This window comes from Cupressus sempervirens, chromosome 3, assembly GCF_028749045.1.
Source record: "Cupressus sempervirens isolate cs-2001-9-10 chromosome 3, ASM2874904v1, whole genome shotgun sequence".
In the NCBI taxonomy this organism is placed as follows: domain Eukaryota; kingdom Viridiplantae; phylum Streptophyta; class Pinopsida; order Cupressales; family Cupressaceae; genus Cupressus; species Cupressus sempervirens.
In genome coordinates, this window is record NC_143120.1 from 960,080,345 (window position 1) to 960,102,912 (window position 22,568).

Consider the following 22,568-nt stretch of genomic DNA (forward strand, 5'->3'; position numbering starts at 1 on the left):
TAGTCTATGCTAAGTAATGCAGGTACCAAGTCACACTATAAATAATAGTGCATGCCGAGCATCAGAGACTTCATATGCTGAGTGATACAATTTTGACATATTTGTTTGTAATGGCACAAAAAACTATGTAAACCATTTTTGAGCTGACTTAAGATTATATATTTTGATATTATGGAGATAAGGATGAATCTACATTTGTATTCCCTGTGCAATTACATGTAACCAATCAGAAAAAGGGAAGGTTTAAGTAGCAAAATGGCTAAATCTTAGCCATAGATTCATACCTAACCCTAAGCCACCAAAGTCTTCTTAAGAAGGACGAAGCCCTAAACTCTTCATGGATGAGTGATTGAATTGAAGGAGTGAACAAGATAGTTTGTAGAGAATTCAAGGTGACTTATAAGTGAGGGTGAATTGTAGAAATAGTTAGAGAAGAATAGAGGATAAAGAAAAGGATAGAACATTAAGATATCTAATCATGAAGGATCATTAAGATATTGTGTAGAGTTGATCTGTTATCAAGCAAGCAAGTGCCAATCATAGGATCTATGATGAGATAGTTTAATAGATGATTTCTATTAAATATCTTAATAGAGTAGTCCTAATAGGATGTATGAAATTCTTTAATAGGGTCCTTACTTAATTGTAAGTTAAAGTCCTCTAATGAGGCACACTTCTTGTAGGGTGTTGAAATCCTCTAACAAGGTGAGACCTAGTAGTCTTGTTAAGCCCTTAACAGGGTAGACCATTCATAGGGTAGATCATGTTTCATGATCAAATCATTGTAACCTTCATTGGATACACTTTATTACTACAGTAGTGAAGATTTGTGGGTGTCATCCCCACCCCAATTTACTTTCTCACTTGGAGGGTTTCTAGGTAATCATATTTGGTGTCATGTGTGTGAGTGCTTACATGGTTATGTGATTTAGATGCATATGATTTACATGTATTTTGAGTATATTAATGCATGTGATCAATGAATGGTGAAATTTTTTATGGGTCCATGTTTAAACTACAGATTCACCTTTGCGCCCCCCCCTCTCAGGAGTTTACTTTTTCCCCTTTTAATCCAATAGATGCATGTTGCATTAGATCATGGTTGGACAAAAATATCTTTGTGGATTTGATGCAAGAGATCATTCTTAAGTTATTTTGTGAAGTTGTAAAGAAGACTTTGATTAAACTGATGTATACTATACATCCAAGGTTCAAGGATTACTACAAGGTTTTATAGGTTTAATATTGAAATTTATAATGACCTTTGACATTGTTGTCAAAGGGAGAGAAGATTACCAAGATCATTGAAGATTATCAAAGGGGGGGAATAGTGTAGGAGAACCTAGGGTTTGAGGCTTAATGGTACTTATTTTTTGCTTGTAAGTGGTCTTGGTCTTACCACTAAAGCAAAAGGGCTAAAAAAATAAAGTTCTGAGAGTGTGTTTGTGTTCTTAGGAAGTCATCTTAGGTGTTCGAAAAAAGTTGTCTTATGTTGTCAAAAGTTGCCTAGATAGGTCAAAATTCATCAATCATTGATGTTGACTCAAAAATGGGTGAAAATGTGTAAAATGTCTTTAGTTATGCTAATTTGACCTACGTGAGACCATTGGAGGAAATGTTAAGTGAAAGGACACTCAAATTTTAAAAGTTGCAAAAGTTGTCATGACAATAGATGACAACAATTGGGGATCAATTTAAAATGTAGCTAAGGATTAGTTTAGATAATTGAGGAACATGCACTAGAGCTATATAAGTTCCTTCCAGATCAAAGAAAAGGGTTGGAGAGCATTATGGACAAATTTAATACTTGAAAAAATTGATATAGCAACCATTTCCATCAAAGTAATTTTGAAATCCAAGAAACTTCAAGTCATAAGTTTTGTTTTCATGATTAGATAGATTTTCCTTTTTATTTTCTAACAGAACCATTTTTTAAAAAGAATTTTTATTTTGATAGAAATTTATTAAATTTTTGTACAATATTTTCTTCTCTATCCTGAACCAAACATTTGGTCAAATAATGGCTCTATATTGATTTCCACTAGCTAGACCTCCATGTGAATTTTGAATCAAGAAGAGAAATATAAATAATTTTGACATAGGAATTTTAGAATATTTTCAAGATGGTTGGCTATTTTTAAGACCTAGCCCTATGCAAGTTGACTATACCCAGCTAGGTTTTTGGAAGCATTATAGAGTTAAAGGATAGGAGTAAATTCATTTGTCTATGATAATTAAGAGATGGAATGTTGAGTGTGTTGAATGAAGAACCTATGGTTTAGATTTGAGAAAAATTGGAGATCATCTGACTATTCATTGAAGTAAAGAAGAATTAGACAATAAGGACTATTTGAAACCCTAGCAAATGGCCCTATTTTTAGGAAGCCACTATATAGACAATTTGAGGGATCAAAACCTAGAAAATATTCAAGTTTTTTGATAAGTGTATTAGGAAACTTGATTTATTTGGAGCCTTCTTAAGAATTTTATGACGTTATCTGCGTAGAAACTTTTTAGGAGATCTAATTGAGGCTCAAGGGCTACTCGGCCTAAATGGTAAGATTAGTGGGATTGGTAAGAAAAGAATAAAATCTAAGGGAAAGAACATACCTAAATTGATTCAAAGAAGCCAAGTGGAATCTTGATAACCTAGAATAGTCATGGGAAGACTTTGAGTAGCCAGATTGGCTTAAGTTGTCGAGTTGACATGAAGGAACAAATTGATTGGAAGATCCATAGACATTGAGGGGAATCAAGTTGAACACTCTCCTAGTAAGGATTTAAAGAGTTGACCCTAAGAAGGCTAAGATAGTGCCTTGTAGATACCTAGAGAAATAGGGACTACTAACGAGGATTAATCCTACAGGTTAGTATCAAAGCATAAAAAGAATTAGGTGAAGACATTGTAGATGTCTGATTCTATGAGTGAAACCATCATGGTAACCAATGAAGAGCTAGCCAAGAAGGTTAATGAACAAAAGGAGAAGAATAAACTCCTAGAGGAAGTCCTAGAGGATATGAGGAAAAACTTAGATGAGATTGAAGAGACAAATGATAAGGTTAAAGAGAAGTTGTAGGATGGTGAAGATAGGAGAAAAAACTTAGGTGAAGATGATGCGGTCCTTGAACCAGACCCTCCATTGCAAGAAGAAGCCTTCATAAAATCCATTAAAGCATTAGGTGGAAAAACACTTGAAGGAATTCCATTATTGAGTGGTAAGATGGATCTGGACCTAGTTATGGATAGGATAGAAGGAATGGAAAATTACCTTCAATGTGAGGGAGGTATAGTGGCTCAAAAGGTGAAGGTTACAAAATAAAGATTGAGAGGACTAGCTCTAAGTTGGTGGAAATTCCTCCAAGAAGAGATTTAAGGATAAGGAAAGAAACCAATATAAAATTGGAAATCAATGGTGACTAAAGTCAACAAATATTATCTTCCTAAAGATTATGAAATTCAATTGCACAAGAAGAGATAGACCTTAAAACAAAAAGATACATAGGTTCCTTCATACACTGAAGAGTTCAAAAACTTATGCTTGAGATCCAAAGTTCAAGAAGATCAAAGTATTAAGGTAGAAAGATACTTAAGTGGATTGATATGGAGTATACATGAAGAGATAAGTTTGTGGAATCCTACTACTGTCCATATATTTTTCAATTGGCCCTTAAAGTGGGGGAAAAAACCAAAAAGAAGCAAGATTCATGTAGTAGAGGCAGAGGTAAAGGGAAGATATGGGGGAATTAAGAGAGAAGGTTTTGGAGGAAGGAACTTGGATGTAAGAACCCAAGGTGAATCAAACCGAATAGAGGATTAGGAAGAATCTAGTAACAAAGAAGGAGGCTACAATAGAGAAAGAGGCTCTAATAATAATATAAGAGGAACATGTAATAGTTAGGTAAGAGGACCATATTTATCTTCTATGAAATGTTACAACTATCATCGATATGGATAACCTAAATATATGTGCCTAGAAAATAAGTTGTAATCTAAGGAGGAGGAGAAAAAAGGGTAAGTTATGTAGAAGAAGAGTCTTATAGTAATAAGACAATAGAGGTGGCGTTAGATTCATAGGTAGGGGAAAATATAAGGATTATACTAACACTCATAAAAGAGCTCATCAAAGAATAATCAAGTTAGAGAACATCCTTATTTAGGGTGAAATGCAAGATTTAGGTAAAATTTGTAAAGATATAATAGATTCTAGTCTTACCAATAATATAATTTCCATGGATGTAATAGAAAAACTTCAATCACAAAGAATCCCTCATACTAATCCTTACAATGTTACTTTGTTGAATAAAGATCAACATATGTTAGTTAATGAGTAGTCTTGGGTTAAGTTCTCCAAAGGGAGATACAAGGACAAGGTATTGTGTAATATGGTATACATGGATTTTTTCATCTTCTATTGGGAAGACCATTGAAATTTGATAGAGATGTCATCCATGATGGGGCTAAGAACTCATATATATTTAAGAAGGATGGGGTGACATTCAAGATTCAATTAATATTGGAAGAAGGTAAAGTAAAGAAATGAGGTCCTGATGTACTCCTAGTAGGAGAAAAGGAATTTTTGAAGATCTTAGAAGAGGTAGATTAAGTAGGGTTTTATTTAGTAGTGAAGCCCAAAGTAGAAGGGATAACCAAGAAAGAAGAACTACCTTTAGAGGTGCAAGAATTGCTATGAAAGTACAAAGACATAGTTAGTGATGGTCAACTAGCTATCCAAGAGAGCCATTAGCCATCAAATTGACTATATATCAGGTGCCTCCCTTCCTAATAAAGAAACCTATAAGATGACCCCACAATAAAACAATGAAATTGCTAGACAAATCAAAGATTTTCCTGATCAAAGCTTGATTAGGAAAAGTATAAGACCATGTGTTGTTCCTACAAACCTAGCCCCAAAGAAAGGTGCTACTTGGAGAGTTTGTATAAACTCATGGGACATAAATAGGATTATCATAAGATATAGGTTTCCTATCCCTAGGATTGAAGACTTAGTGGACTATTTGGGAGGAGCCATATACTTTACTAAATTTGACCTTCAAAGTAGATACCATCCAATAAGGATAAAGAAATGGGATGAATGGGAAAAAAACTTCCACCACTATAGAGGGCTGATATGCAGGGTTGGTCATGCCCTTTGGGTTGTCAAATTCTCCTAGAACCTTCATGAGGATCATGAATGAATTGATAAAGGAATTCATAGGTAAGTGGGTGGTGGTATAACTAGATTATATTTTAGTTTTTAGTATAACAAAGGACAATCATATCAAACATCTACAGATGATGATGCAAAGATTGTGTTGGCTTTTGATTTGATAGAATTTCAAATACCTCATAATGTCAAAAAACCTAGGAATTAGCTAAAAACTATTTTGGGTATTCTTGTCAAAAAAAAAAAAGGACCAATTAACTAGACCTTGTGATCTTCTCCTCTTTGATTTTTGCAAGATTTAGATGGGTTTACTTTACGAATTCATTCTTATTTACTCTAAAACTAATTTTCTCAATATGAACTAAATAACAAATGATTCAGCCCTCCTTCTTCTTCTAATTTAATAGCAATAAACAAATGAAAATTAACTATTTTATCTAAATGTAAATCTTATGAATCAAGTATAGGATGACATTTTGGATTTGTACAATAGATCATTAAAATATTGAATGATATAAAGTTTATCCACTATGCAAAGTATTTTAGTTAAATCAACTTATAAGGATGGCTAGTGCCCTATCCATTAGGCTATAACTCATAGAGATCACACACCTATATTGGGATCCTATCTTGACACTATATGGAAAGATTATCAATATTTCTTTCCAGATCTAATACTTATCATATCTTCAACATGGAAACCAAAAAGTCCTTTCCATTTACATCAAGCATTTACATAACCCATTAGATTATTAGAAAAATCAAAAGGAAATATAATTGAAAATTAATTACAACTAAAGTTTAATGAACTTTATGTTAGCATGAACTATGATGATAATACTTTGGGGGAGTATCTTGAGCATTGGAGAGTAGTGACATGTTGAATTCATGACTTTGTTTGTTACTGATGTCAACATAACATAGTTTTTGTAAAGACTAGTTGAGTAGTAGACATAGATCTTGATGGTATGGATAATGACTTGATTTTATGGTGATGAAAAATCATGGAAATGTTCCACACTATATCCTAATGACATGGTTGAGTGTCCACAGTCTAAGTTGAAGACATACAGAAGTTTTACCTGATTTATAGAGATCATTTCAAAGATAGAGCATTTTGAAAGTGGTTTTTGATGTTTTTGTTATATCTCACATTTGATATGTAATGAAGATATGTGTAATCAGGTAGTGATATAGGGTAGTCATTTGGTGATGTCAGTGAGTGCACAAGCCCTAGTATCACACATGTGAAGTTTTGTATAGATTGTGAGCTGACAGTTCTATTGCAATTGTAATTGATTAATTATCTTATTATAATTAATTTGAAAAGCCTCAAGGATGACTCAAGGAATTATTTTGAAGATATGGTGTAAAGGAAATATGTTTTCCTTGTTTGTAAATAGTGAAGTATGAGTTTCATGATGATTGTATGAAATGCAAAATGTGAAAAGGAATAGAGTATTTGGAGAATGCATGTAAGTGATCCAAAAGATTATTAGATGCAAGGTTTGTAATCTGATTACAAGATCAGAAGGAGTAGAGAAAAGGAAAGGAATAATACAGAGATGATTTGAATAGTTGATTCATTGGTCTTTCTCTTAAAGCTATTTGGGCAATGGGTCTAGCTATCTTCCACAACTCCTAATAGGGTTAGAATCTCCTAAAAAGGATTCAAAGTCTCCTAGCAAGGACTCATATGTACTAAATGTTTTCATAGACTCCTAAAGATTCCATCTGCTAATAAGGAACATTTATATTAGTACGTCATCTTGTTGGTACCATCCCCACCAAGGTTTTCCCTCTGATCAAGGGTTTCCCTAGTTAATATATCTAGTATTATTGTATATGAGTATCTTATTGTGGTTTCAATTTATATTTCTTATATGGTTAAGTTTATTTAAGTTTGATAATTATGATATTAGTTGTATAATTTATTCACCCCCCTCCCCCCACCAAGTTATATAAGTGGACTATATATTCTAACAATTAGTATCAGAGCATCAGGTCCTTGAAGGATAAGCTTAATAGCTTTGGAAGATCGATGTTGAATATTTTCATAAATGATAGTGCTAGATTTAATAGGGAAAAATATGAAAATTGGAAGGAGAAGATGAAGGCTCATTTTTTGTACATGGGTCCAGGATATTGGATCTTGACAAAGAGTAAGAAGAAAAGTATTGAAGGATGGAGTGAAGAAGAGAGAGATCTATTCATGTGTAACATGAGAGCTAGAGAAGCTCTACTTTCAGCTCTTCCAGAGAATGAATATAGTCAGATAAAGTCACTTGAAACATCTTAGAAAATTTGGAAAGCATTAGAAGCTAGTTTTGAAGGTGATACACATGCAAAGGGAATGGGATTGTAGAATTGGATATGTTCATTTCAAATGTTATGATGATGGAAGATGAATTTGTAGGAAGTAATATTTGTAGAATATTAAAAATTGTTGCATGAATTTAGTCCAATGGTGGAAAAAAGGAAGAAGATGTAGTAATATGGAAGATCTTGAAAATTTTGACACCACCATTCATGCAAGTAGCTTAGATGATTTAGGTAGTAATGCCCTACACCAAAGATTTTACAAATGAAACATTTCTTGGAAGATTGGAATGTGAAAAAGTAGATCTGAGATAGTTAGGAGATCTTGTAAGAGTAGAAATAGCTTTTAGTGCCTTGAGCATTCAACCTAATCTGATAAGGAGTGCAAGCACATGTAGAGATTTTGCTTGTAGCAATAGATTTGATGGAGACAATAAGATTAAGGAAGGTATAGCCCTTCTTGTGACAAGAGAAAATGATAGTAAGAAAATATTTAAATGTTGGACTTGTGAAAAATTCATTTATTATGCATCTAAATGTCCTAAAAGAGAGAAAAAGTATAAGGGAAAGTTTGAGCCTAGAAGAGATCAAAACTATTTATATACAAATGAAGATGAATAATCTGATGAGAAAAGTCAAAGTGAAAGTGATGGGGAATTGGAATTTGTTTCTGTAAAGGAAGATGATCTTGATAGAGAAATTAAAGTAGAAAGAGCTCTAATTTCCATAGTGGAAAAGAAATCTCATTAGATAATTGATAGTGGTTGTTCGCATTACATGATGGGTTATATGAATAAGTTTTTTAAGTTCAAGAATGATAATGGATGTATTGTTGGATTTGGTAAGAATGTAGTCTATCATATAAAATGAATTGGATCCATTACTCTTGATGGTAAAACTAACACTGATGATGTTTGTCTTGTTGATGAATTGAAGCATAACTTGTTGAGTATTGGATAGTTGGTAGACAAGGGTTATTAGTTGTAATTCATTGAGAAGACCTACATTATCAAAGACATAGATGTTAAGCTGATTAGAATAGGCACAAGATCTAGAGGTAATGTATTCCAATTGAATCCTACTAAAATGACACGTTTAGTAGCTAAAGTTAAAGACAATTGGTTGTGGCATAGAAGATTCTATCATATAAACTTTGATAATATTGTGAAGTTTAGTAGCACATTTGTAGTCAAAGACTTGCCTAATATTAACAAAGCCTACTAATGTTGTGTGTAATGAATGTATTTTTTCTAAACAAAAGAAAGTATAATATCCTAGTAGCAAGTTCACTTCCACAGAGAAGTTGGAGATCATCGACATAGATCTAAGTGGTCCCTCTAGAACAAGAGGATTCTATAGCGAAAGGTACTTTATAATTTTTGTTGAAGATTTGATGAGAATGACATGGGTAGTATTTCCTAAAGATAAATATGAAGCTTTTGAGAATTTTAAGATATTTAAGAATAGATTTGAGAATGAATCTTGTGTTAAGATAAAGTGTTTGAGATTAGACAGAGAAGGAGAATTCACCTCTAGAGAGTTGAACATATTTTGTGAAGACAATGGAATCAAAAGAGAGCTATCTTCACCCAGAACACTTGAGTAGACTACAATTGCTAAAAGAAGAAATAAGTCAATAGAAGATGTAGCAAGAGTGATCTTGTTTGAGAATGATATTTCTAAGATATTTTCGAGAGAAGTAATCAATACAACAATATACACTCATAACAAACTATAGATCAGAAGAGGTATCAAAAGGACACCTTATGAAATATGGTTTGGACATTCACCATTAGTTAAGTATTTGAAAATATTTGGGGAAAAAAATTATATTAAGAGAGACAATGACATTGGTAAGTTTGATCCAAGAAATGATGAAGGTATGATTCTTGGTTATTCATTGTAAATCAAGGCATACATATGTTTTAACTATAGAACTAAGACAATAGTTCAATGTGCAAAGGTAAGGATTGATGGAAAGTTTTGAACAAAGGAAAAGATGATAGATTATAATTCAAATGAAGAAGAAGATAATTCTAGAATGATTAGATAGAATGCATAAATTTTCTATGAAATTAACAAAGATTTGGGCAATAGTGTGTTAACTATTTAGAAAAGATGATAGTAAAGATCTAATCCTATAGAAGAGATAAGAGTTAAGATGTCAAATCCTACCTCTAATATAAATTTGGCAAAGAATCACCCTCCCAAGTAGATAAGTGGAAGCAAAGACAAAGCTATGATAATAAGAAATAAAGTTAATGAGGCGATATGTCTGATATCCCAAGTTGAACCTAACAACATAGATGAAGCATGTAAAGATGATTATTGGATTCAAGCAATGAAGAAAAAATTAGGCTAGATTGTGAAGAGTATTTCATAGGAATTAGTTCCAAGAATGAGATATAAGAATGTGATAGGAACCAAATGGGTATTCAAAATCATGATGAATGAGCAAGGCAAAGTTGTGAGGAACAAGGCTAGACTTGCATGCAAGAGATATTCACAGCAAGAAGGCATAGACTATGAGGAAACATATGCACCTATAGCCAAAATGGAAGAAATAAAAATGTTCTTGTATTATGCAACAAACAAGATGTTCAAGGTTTATCAAATGGATGTTAAATCAGGCCTTTTGAATGGAGAACATGAAGAAGAGGTATATAGTTAGTAGCCTAAAGGTTTTCCATAATGAGAAGACAAAGACATGGATTAAAAATTATATAGAATAGTGATGGTATTTTCATTTCATGAGATAAGTACCCAAACAACTTATTCAAGTGATTTGGTTTATAAAGTTGTAAACTTGTTGGTATACCTAGGATAACAGGTCACATTTTATACAACAAAGATGATACACCTACAGTAGAGCAGAAGGTGTATAGATCCATGATTGGATGTTTGCAATACCTAACTCACACCTGAATAGATATAGAAAATTTAGTTGGTTTGTAGATAAATTTCAAGTTGATCCTAAGGAGTATCATTTTGCAGCAGAAAAAGAGAATATTCAAATATTTGAAAGGAATATTGTACTATGGAATTTGGTATGATAGATTAAGTGATTTGACTGTATGATCATTACTGATGTAGATTGGGTAGGTATTACTGATGATAGTAAGAGCACAAGTGGTGGAGAATTCTTTCTTGGAGGAAGATTGGTTTCTTGGCTAAGAAAGAAACAAGATTACATTTCTCAAAGTACAACTGAGACACAGTATGTTGTAGCAGCAAATAGATATAATCAAGTTATATGGATGAAGAAATTGTTGAAGGATATCAGAATTGAGTTTGAAGAACCTATTATCATTTGCTATGATAACACAAGTATAGTGTCTAAGAATCATGTATTACAATCTAAAACAAAGCATATATCTATTAAGTATCATGTGCTAAGATAAAAAAAAGTAGCAAAAGAGGAGATTAGTTTGGAGTGTGTGAGTACTAAAGATCATATTACTATCTTTATGAAACATTTTCCTAAAAGTACATTTGAGTACTTAAGAGGTATGCTTGTGATTATGCCCTTGCCTACTTTTGAGTAGTTATGTGGAGAGTGCATTAGTCCAATGGTAAAGAGTGCTATTGTTAGCCTAGACTGAATGCTGATGCTTCCCATATGAAGTAGTATATTTCATGAACTAAGTCCTTAAGGACTCTTGGTATTTGGTCTTTAACAATGTCTATGGACACTTTAGCTGGTTGAAGGCTTGGAGCAACACATTATTACAATTGGTATGTAACAATTGATACATTGCAACATTGTGATTGAGGCCTTTGACATTGATGTCAATGGGGGAGAGTATGCATGGAAAACATATCCTAAGTTATGGGAGGAAATAACTCATAAGGAATGGAGGAGAGACATCTCTTTAGGGAGATTTAGAAATATTCATGTAAGGATGCAGAAATATGCATCTAATGTATTGTGAATTATTTAGTGTAAAGTAAAAAATTATTGTCAAAGAAGACAGAGTATGCACCTATTCTGTTGATACATTTTAGCATATGGACAATTTATGGTGGTCCTAGAATCCAAATGATTTTAGACATGGTTGATGAAGATGATTTGAGAAGATGAGAACAACATTAGTAGTAGATGAGTACTACATGGTATAGATTGGAAATTAGATATTTTTCATCTATGTTGTCATTAATGCAAAATAGGGATATTGTTAGCATGAAATTTGATGATACTACTTTGGGGGAGTATCCTAAGTATTGGAGAGTATTGACATGTTTCATTCATTATTGTGTTTTTCATTGATGTCAACATAGCATGGTTTTAGTAAAGACTAGTTAAGTAGCAGATAGAGGTATTGATGGTATTGAAAATGGCTTGATTCTCTAGTGATGAACAGTCATGGACATGTTCTATAATGTATCTTGATGACATGGTCAAGTGCATAAAGTCTAAGTCAAATATGTATAGATGTTGTACCTAATTTATAGAGATAATTTTAGAGATAAGAGTATTGGGAAAGTGGTTTTTGATGTTTGCTTTATATCTTACATCTAAGATGTAATCAAGATATGCATAGTTAGGTAGTGATGGAGGATAATCATCTAGTGATGTCAATGAGTGTGCAAGCCCTAGTATTATACATGTGTAGTTTTGTATAGAGTATGAGCCAACAATATTATTGTAGTTATAATTATTTAATTATCTTATTATAATTTATTAGGAAAGCCTCAAGGCCAAATCAAGGAATTATTTTTAAGATATGTTATAAAGGAAACATATTTTCCTTATTTGTAAATAGTGAAGTATGAGTGCCATGATCATTGTATGAAGTCTAAAGTGCAAAAAGGAGAAGAGTATTTAGAGAATATGTGTAAGCAATCCAAGGGATTATTAGATGCAACTTTTGTGATTTGGTTACAAGATTAAAAGGAGAAGAGGTTCCTTTGATAAGACAGAGAAAGAGGAAAGAAGTATATTTCATTTCTATTATTATGCAAGGAATAATACAAAGATAATTTGAATATTGGGTTCATTGGTCTTTCCCTTGAAGCTATTTGGGTAGTGGGTCCAGCTATCTTCCACAATTCCTAACAAGGTTGGCACAACTCCTAACATCATGGGAATATCCTAACATGGATAAAAAGTCTCCTAACATAGACTGCTATATATTGAATGTATTCATAGAATCCTAATGGGCCCATCATCTAACAAGGATCATTTATATTAGTACATCATTATGTGGGTGCTATCCTCAATAGGGTTTTCCTAGTTAACATAATTGGTGTTATTGTGTATGAGTATCTTGTTGTGGTTTTAGTTTATTATGATTTATATGGTTAAGTTTTTTTCATTTTCTAACACTTTGCTATCAAATTTTAGAGAAAAAAAAGGAGATAAGTGAAGATACAAGACTTGGGATGAATAGATAACTCTTTGTATTTGTATTAACTTTATTGAAATTGTATACAATCAAAATGCTTATCCTTATTAAAAAATAACACGCATAGACTAGACCCTTTTAACTTTCATATTCAGATTTGGAACAAAGTTACAACATGCATGGATTGACTCATAATTTACAAAACTTGTGTAGCAAAAAGAAATCTAGACCATCCTCTAGCTTTGGAAACTCACTTATATAGTGTGAGTTGCAATAACCTTCAAGCCTATAGGGAAAATAATAGTTTTCCTTAAAACAAAAGGGTTACAAAAGGACAAAACTATCACTATCAAAAAATGCATGAGAAGAATTCTAATGATATTTTCATTTGTTGCTTTATGGTGGGGCCAATTCTATTTTGGAAATCTACTATTCCTCCACTACACCTAATGAATTATCTTCTTTTTCTTGTTGCTTGTTACGCTGTGGGACCACTTTATCTTCTTTTGATGTGCCTAACTTTGACACTTAGGTGTCTATTGCAAGTTGTTCATTATCTACCAAATGATTTGTTTGATTAACTATATCAACCAAATGAAATTCCACTGTAGATGTTTATTTATCTTTGAGACCTTCCTTAGAAGCCACCTATAATGACTATATAGCTGAAGAACAATCTACCATCTACTTGTTGAAAATTGTATCATCTAGCCAATTAATTTAGTATCTCTCTTTCTCTTCTCAACACATCTTTTCCTAACCTCTTTATTTCCTCAAAATCTGCATGGAAGGAATCAAAGAATAGTTGCACCTAAACTAATTCTTCACTGGTTGTAAAAAACCAAATATAGTTATCTTTATAAGTGACTACAACATTCATTCTAATGATCATTAGTTCCTTTAAATCATTTCCCCATTCCTCTTTACTTTTTATGGCATATAAGATTTTTAGAACATGGGGAAGGAGATAAATTTTCTTACTATGATATTTAGAGACATATTTTCAATTTTTGTTGTAGCATATCTCTTTTCCAATTTAAAAAAATTGTAAATCACTTTCTTGGCAAAAAATTGTCTCTATTTGGTCATCAATTACATCAATTATATATAAACACAAAGCAATGATCAAATCATATCTACTTGTTGGCTTATCAAAAATTTATCTCAAGGTGGCTTCATCATTATTCAATTCTCTCCATATGTCCACCAACCTAGACAACGCAAAATGAAATAAGGGCTAGTTAACCCTATCCACTAGAAAAAGGATAGTAACTATGATCCTATCCTCATGCTTCACACCCAATTCTACATGCAATGCCCATATTTTTCCTTTCTCCTCATTCAATTCATAGAATTTTGGCTGTAGGTGCATTCTTGGGATATCTACAATAGAACTGGGGGAAAGTATTGGGATAGGGGAAGCAACAATTTGCAATCGGCTAGATTGTCTTCCTACCTTTCTCTTCCCTCATTGCTTCTACAAATCTATAGTCATCTTTTCCATTTGGTAAATATTTATACCCCTTTCATCATAGGCCTCAAGAACCTTTTAAAATTTTGCATTAAGTTCAAGAAATTTGTTCTCGTCCTTGGTAGCCACTTCCACCCCAAAATCAACAACTTTTTTATTCATTTGAATTGCATGCTCACTATCTACTTCTCCCACCTTGAGTACCATCAAACTTCCCCATGTGTTCAACATCTAAGACTTCTTGGGCCCTTGAATTGACTCTCTTTTGTATGGACCACATAACCAAGGTTTTTTTATCATTGCTATATTCCATCCATTAATGGGGTTCTACTACCTGTTCCTCAATTTTGAATTTAATCTCCTTTTCTTTTATCACTACATCAAAGATCATTGCATTAGCACTATCCCACTCTAGTAGTATCAATACTTCCACATTTTTGAGTGACTGTCTTCCTCCTAAAGGGGTTATTTGATTGAATCCTTGCATTAGGTTAGCCTTAATCTCCTCCTCATTGTCTGATTCTTGTCTAGTAGGTTTCTTTGCCATCACACTTTTACATTTGGCATCAAAATGTTCAATGTTACTTCTCCAAAAAAAAATTGCAAAAATGTTGTAGACTTCACAAAACTATCGTCATCTATAAAAATTCTTGTGGCCTACTCTACAACTAGATCAATCTCCTTCTGCTTGAAGTCTTCTACAATAAGGGCTAGGAGTGGCATTGGAGGCTCTTCAAGTGCTCCCTCTTCTACCTTTGATGCACTTATTAAAATATCACCTTGACCTACCATCTACTTCAGTTGTTCCCTTAAGGAATCTTCATTATTAATATGGAAGGGAGTCTATGAAGGGGAGTACTCAAGTAAGTGCATAAATATGAGTCCCAATTCCATGGAAGTCTATGGATTGAGATCATTCTCTCTTAAAAATAGGTGCCCATTTTTAAAAAATGGGCACATGTATTAGGCTCAAGTCCCAGATCTAAATTTCAATGAATAGCCACTCAATTTTTTAAAAAATAAGGCATCTATTTTTTATTTTCAAAAGATGGGTGTCCATTTTTGAAAAAAAATAAATAAATTGAAAATTTTAAAAACAAGCACACATTTTAAAAGAAATAAAAAACAGGGACCCATTTAAAAAAAATTATGTGTTTTTGAAAAAAATAAAAAATAAATTGAATATTTTAAAAAGAAGCACCCATTTTTGAAAAATAAGAAACAAGTACCTATTTTTTGAAAATTACGTACCCACTTTTTAATTTTAAAAAATGGGTGCTCATTTTTAAAACAATAAAATTAATTTTTTTTTTGTGATTTAAAATGTGTTTTAAATGTTGAAAATCCTTTTTCAAAATGGGTGATTGTTTCTTACAACATGGGGTGAGATTTTTCCCTCCTACCTCAGACTTAGGTTTGGGATAGGCTTGGTGAGAGCAAGCCTATGCCCTAACCCCTCAAGATTTGGCTAAGGCATGAAACTAACAAATTTAGGCCTTGCCATAAGTTTAAGAGGGTCTTCCTAATCAATTTTTTTTATGAAACAAAAACCATTTAGAGTTCTCCCTGTCCTAATTTCAAAAATATAAATTTTATAGTGTTATGATTTTAAATAGTATTTTTGCATTATTTTTTAATCAAAGATGGTACATAATGTAAGATAGCTAGGTTCACTATAACTTTAATAACTCTTTTTTATTATTTTTAAAAAATTAATGTCTATGTCATCAATATACGTACAATTATTTTGAAGTTGAAAAATTACAAATTAAAATATTAAATTTTGATCAAATTATGTTGTTTGTATACAAGAGGTTTTAAAATTTACTTTTATAGCCAATTAATAATTAATAATAAGAAAACTATTGAATTATAAATTAAGAAAAAATAGTTTCACCAATCTTTGATGTGTTAGGTAACTTCCTTTAAAAGGATTTACAAAAAATCTTTTTTTTTATCAAATTATGGTGTCCATACATGAGTGTGGTATGGTCATGAAACAAGCATTTTGAAAAAGTGGTTTTAAAAGATCCATACCAAAAAAAATGTATCATATGGCTACATAATTAAATTACATATTCAAAACATAAATTTTGAGCACTATAATCTTTATTTTTGAAGTATTTTTTATATTCAATCTCTAAAAGCCTCAAATTTTGACATCAATTGACAAGAAATTTCAAAAATAGGAAAAATACTTCCACTTTTTGCCCAAAAGTTAGACCCAACTTCTTGCACTTACCTAGTCTTCAGCTTTGGATAAAGATCCTTGTTCCATTTTTTGCCTTTTAGCAATTGGTGCTAAGGGTGGGTTCTCTGAAAGTTGCCTTCAATAAAAAGGAACATGTTGTATATCTACATTCCTAACTACAACATATCCTTCTTTCCTTTGCAAAGTGTATTTTCCTAGACACATTATTACCTTATTTTCATGCCTTTTCTCAATCTCTATGGCCTAGTCTAGGTATGTTTGTATCAATATCCCTTTCTTCTCATTAAGGGTTTGCATGCATCCAACAAAATTTTTCATAAGTTGATTCTTCTTATCTCCCCAATATTTAATGTTAGCAACAAGATCATACTTCTTATTTGAAGCATTTATAAATTATAGGACCATACTATATACTTTCAATTTCTCTATTTTTACTTCTATTCTTGCAAAGAAAATCCATTTCTTATAATATCCCTAAGAAAATAAACAACATGTTCATAAGATTTAGGTTTAGTCCTATCTTTGAACATGTCATAGAAGCCTTTAGGGTCAATTAAATGAGGATGAGACTGGGTCATTTGATATCTATCAAGAAACTTACTTAGATGTCTCCATCCTCCTTTGTGAGCACAAAAAATTGTGGACAACTATGAATTTTGGAAAAAATGTCCTTGTTGACCTACCCACCAGCTCTCTTTCTTCAAGCCACATACTTGCCACAAAAATTCAGCAATTTCCATCATTAGAGGCACCTGATATGGGAGGAAATGGGGTTTCCCTTGCAAACCATATACTTTGAAAATAATAGATATAGAGTAAGGGATAATATTCCCCAGTTATGACTTACTTTCAAACACTTAGTATGATCCTTGGGCTTGACCAAATCTAGTAAGTGCTAGTTTATCCTGGGGTTATCTCTAGTCAACAATATGCTCATCTTTGAGGCAAAATACTTATCAAAATGCAGAAAACTAGCATTTGTCACTTCCCATGTCATATCAACACTCCAAAGATGACCTAGTAGCTTCTCCCCATCATTTTGTAGCTCTAGTTTCATTTCTTTGGAAAAGATAGGAAATCCTTTGTTCAAGCACAAATAAATTAATAAAGAATACCAACAAAAATGTTTGTCCACCATACCCTTTTTATGGTAATTAGCCCATTCTATATCACCTCAACCAAGTAGGATGCATAATTAAGGATAGAGCTCATCCTGTATTGCAAAACTTTCAAGCAATCATAGAAACAAGAGACCCAGGGATGTGATCTTGTTCATCCATACCAAAAAAATTGCACAATGATATATAAAGGGCTTGCACCGTGAGATTGAAACACTTCTTTATCAAGGGTTAAGGGGTATGAGGTGTGACTAGTGGAAATGATACCTTTCTTACAAAATGCTCATGCAATGGCCCTCCCTAAATGTATACCCTCTAAGCATCATATTGTGCTTGTAAATAATCAAAATCAATCTTCTCATGCAATGCATGGTTAGGGTTTAGCATGCAGACTTCCCTAGTAACTTTGACAATCAACTTGAAGAGGTTATCTCCTACATGGTTTCTGACAACCCTTGGCATAGGATCATACTTCTTTTCCAACATGGTGAGAAAGTCGTCATCAAAGAAAACACCCAGGACAATCAACTTCCCAATGTTGAATTCCCATACATTACTCAAGGGAATATCATGTTTTCTCTTTGAGAACCATTCTTTGAACAATTCTAGACCACCAATTATTGTCTTGAAATTTCTTAACCAATTTGCTTTGTCATAAAAAACCTCACCAATCAATAGTTTAGCATTCTTAGGAACCAACTCTTTTTCTTTAGTTGCTTCATTGGTGGAGAGGGGTAATTGTTCTAGGAAATCATCATGCACATTCCTATGTTGATAATCTACCTTTCCAGAGAAATCCATTTGTGAAGGCATCTTCATCAATTCAATTAAATTTACATTGGAATTCTTTAGATGACAAAAGTTTTAGGCACTTATCCACAAATTTCTTTCTTTAGGAAAATAATATGTTTGCAAAAATTCATTGTATATAAAACTAAAACTCTAAGCTTTAGTTTGTTGTGCTTGAAATCTCTTTTACTTTGTGACTGATTATGGAATGAATCAAAAAAATAATACAAAATTTGGTCACATGAATTCACCTTGAAATACCATTAATGCTTCAATCATCAAATTGTGAATGTCAAAAACTTATACTCTTGTTATGCCTAAAACTTGAGCATCTTCATTATGAAAGAATGTGACCACCATTGATCCTTCTGCATCTCATGATCATGAGAGATCTTTGTTATCTTTACATTCCATTTAAGAATTGGGCACATTGAGACATGTGTCACAACCTTGCATTCTTGCTTTCCATAAAAACCCTACATCTTCATCTTGCAAAAATACATCTGTTGATCTTCAAACAATGAATAGTTAAGATTTCTTCTCACAATTGTATGCACAATATTTCCCACATGGACACATGGTAGATTCTCCCATTCTCACTTTAGGTAAAATTTGAGCATTTTGGTTTTGTGAGAATGTGATAGTCATCGATCATTAGAAGATCTCATTGTTCAAAGCTATCATTAATATTTGTTATACTTAGTATTCATAATGAATCAAAATATGCCACCAAAAAACATACACTAACAACATCCTTTTACAACTCATAAAAAATGGTTGGTCCTACAAATTCCACATGTCAACACCTCAAATTCTCACTTTGGTTAAATATTTTGCACTTTAGTTTTGTGAGAATATGACTATCGTCAATCTTGATCTAAATCTATGGCTGGGAAGATGCTCATTTTCATATTTTTTTGAATGTAGTGTGGACCCACATAGATGCATGGAAATCTATCATATTTTCACATTTCCAAAACATTGAACTCTTTCACTTTGAAAGAATGCAGTAGTCTTTGATCATCACTTGAATCAATGATCAGGGAAGAAACCTCAATCTAGCTTTGGAAACCTAGATGTGACAACTAACTTATTTTAGTAAAGAATGTCATAGAAAGAAATTATGGCCCCCACCAAGATGTGTCAATAGGTCACATCCTTGCACTTTGTAACTGTGAAGATGTAACATTTTTTGATCTAGAAGGAGATCAACGATTGTCGTAAAACCAATGACTTCTTCATTTCCTTAGGTCCCATAGGATAGGTGTCATTTTGTCACTTCCTCACTTTGGTTAAATGCATTGTATCTTGAATTTGTGAGGATCTAATGTTCATTTATCTTGAAGGAGATCAAAAGCTATAATAATGAATCACTAGAAGGGTTAAAAATGAGACAAAAATATGACTTGAGCTAACCACAACAAGATCTAGGGTTGAAAATTGAGTTACAAGCTAGTGAAGAATGACAACTTCATGAAATATTTTAGAAAAAAATCATAGGTAAACCTTAGAATAAGGAATCTAAAAAGGTATTAGGGCCTTTTTCAAATATCCTACCTTAATTTGAAAGGTCCAATAAATTTAATTTTTTTTTTAAAAGGGAAGCTAGGGAAAAAGATACACTAGGGCATAACAATTAAGGATTTTCTAGGGCATGATTGATCAAGAGAATTTCAAACCTAGCTACTGAAATGGGATAAGCTAGATTTTCACAATGAACCTAAAGGATTTTAATTAAGCAAAAATCTAGGCCAAAATATTGTATGAAGAGAAGTTGACATTCAACTTAGAAAAGAGTGAGTTCCTAAAGAAAGAATTGGTATACCTAGGTTTTTTCAATCTCTGAAGGGAACTTGATAATGGATACTAGTAACATGGAGGAAATATTGAATTGGCCAACACCTAAGTATGCTACATATATCATAAGTTTTCATGGCCTACCACAATTTAAAAGGAAATTCATTAGACAATTTAGTGAAATATGTGCACCTATTTTAGATACTAGTAAGGGAGGTATGTAGACTATGTCCTAGTGGAATGAATAAGATGAAAACGTGTTTAAAATTTTGAGGTATAGAGTGGCTACTCAACCTATAGTGATTCTCCCTAGTATTGAGGAACTATTCATAGTTGAGTGTAATGTTAGTCGCATTACCATTCGGGTAGTCCTATGTCAGGAAGGTAGGCCAATAGCTTTCCATAGTGAGAAACTCAGTGATGCAAAGGGAAGATACTCTTCCTATGATGTGGGTTTATACACATTTGTACAAGAACTAAAGAAGTGGATACACTACCTCCTCCATACAGAGTTTGTGGTTTATATAGATAACTAGACTTTGAGTTTCATTATTTCATAAGACAAACTAAATCATAAGAACATGAAGTGTGTGGAATGTATACAAGAATAAAATTTCAACATCAAGTACAAGAAGGGACTCCAAAACAATATGGAGTATACATTGAGAAGAAGATCACTCACAACTCAAGAAATCTAGGTGAGAAGCATTGACATGTAAAATTTCAATGAATTATACCTTGATGATGAGGATTTTCCAACAACCTATAAAGTATGAGAGGACTTCCAAAATTATTTCCATGGTGAGTACTTTGACCATACTATTCAAGATAATATTTTGTTTGTGGGAGGACAAATCTATATACCTAGAGGTTCAATGAGGGAGAACCTAATCCAAGAGAAAAACAATGGTGCACTAAGTCTATAGTTTGGTGTCCATAAGACATTATAATTGATAAAAAAAGTGACATTATTGGTAAAAAATGAATAGGGATATCCAAAGGTATGTTGAGAATTGTATAGTCTATAAAAAAGGCTAAACAAAATTCATCTAATCTAGGTTTGTATCAACCCCTTCTAGTCCCAAATAGGCCTCGAGAGTACCTTAGTATGGAATTTGTAGTTGGACTTCCTAAGACCAAGTAAGGATTGGATAATATCTTTGTGATTGTGGATAGGTTCAAAAAAATGGCCCACTTTGTGCCCTATAAAATTACCCATCATGCCTATTACATAGAAAACATTTTATTTAGAGGAGTTAGAATCAATGGCATACCATTAAGAATTGTATTAGACATGGACTCCACGCTTATAAATCATTTCTAGAAGAATCTATAGAAAAATCTTCTCACAAATATTTATTCTAGTTCTGCCTAACATCCACAAATAGATGGGTAGACTAAAGTACTCAAAATGAACTTTGGAAACCTCTTAAGTTGTCTCACCAAAGAATATGAACTAACTTGGGATTAGTTACTTGCTCAAGAAGAGTTTTCCTATAATGACACCATCAATAGATCAACTGGTAAGAATCCTTTTAAAATAGTGTATGTGACTCATCCTAGGGGTATATGTGAACTGAGAGACCTTAGAGGTAATGCAAGGAGGACTAGTTATGTATAACATTTGGCCCATTCTATGAAGGAAGGTGATGATACAATAAATAATACATTCATGGAGAGAAACACTCATACCAAGAAAAAGGTGGATGAAAGAAAAAGAGAAGTTCAATTTTAGATAGGAGATTTGGTTATGGTGCACCTAAATAAGGAAAGACTCCAAAAGGGCATTCCTCATAAACTCCAAATGAATAGAATAGGTTATTGTGTCATATTATCTAGGTATGGACAAAATTCCTACAAAGTTGACTTACCACCAAACATTTGTCTATCCCTAATCTTCAATATTGTAGATTTGGTGTCATATAAAGCACTAGTTCCAATAGGAGATCAACATAAAACTAAAAGTATAGAAGAGATAATGGCAATGAAGCTCCCAATCACACAAAAAGTCCAAGAAGATAAAATTCTAGATTCAAGGTTGAAGAAGAAAATGAGGCACCATGTCTACAAGAAATACATTATAAAATGGAAGCACCAACCTAAGTCAAAATCTACTTTTGTGGGAGAATGTGACTTCAACAAATAGGGTTTAAGTGTAGACCTCATTCCTCAATAGGTAACTTAATGTTTTTGCTACAGGGGAGAATGGTTAAGGAGTAGCTAGGGTTTGGGGCTTAACCCTACTCATTTTTGTCTTGTAAGTGGCCTTGGCCTAACTAGTAAATATCAAAGGACCAAAAAATAAAGTCCCTAGATAGGGTTTTAGTGTTCCTAGGAAATAATCCTAGGTTT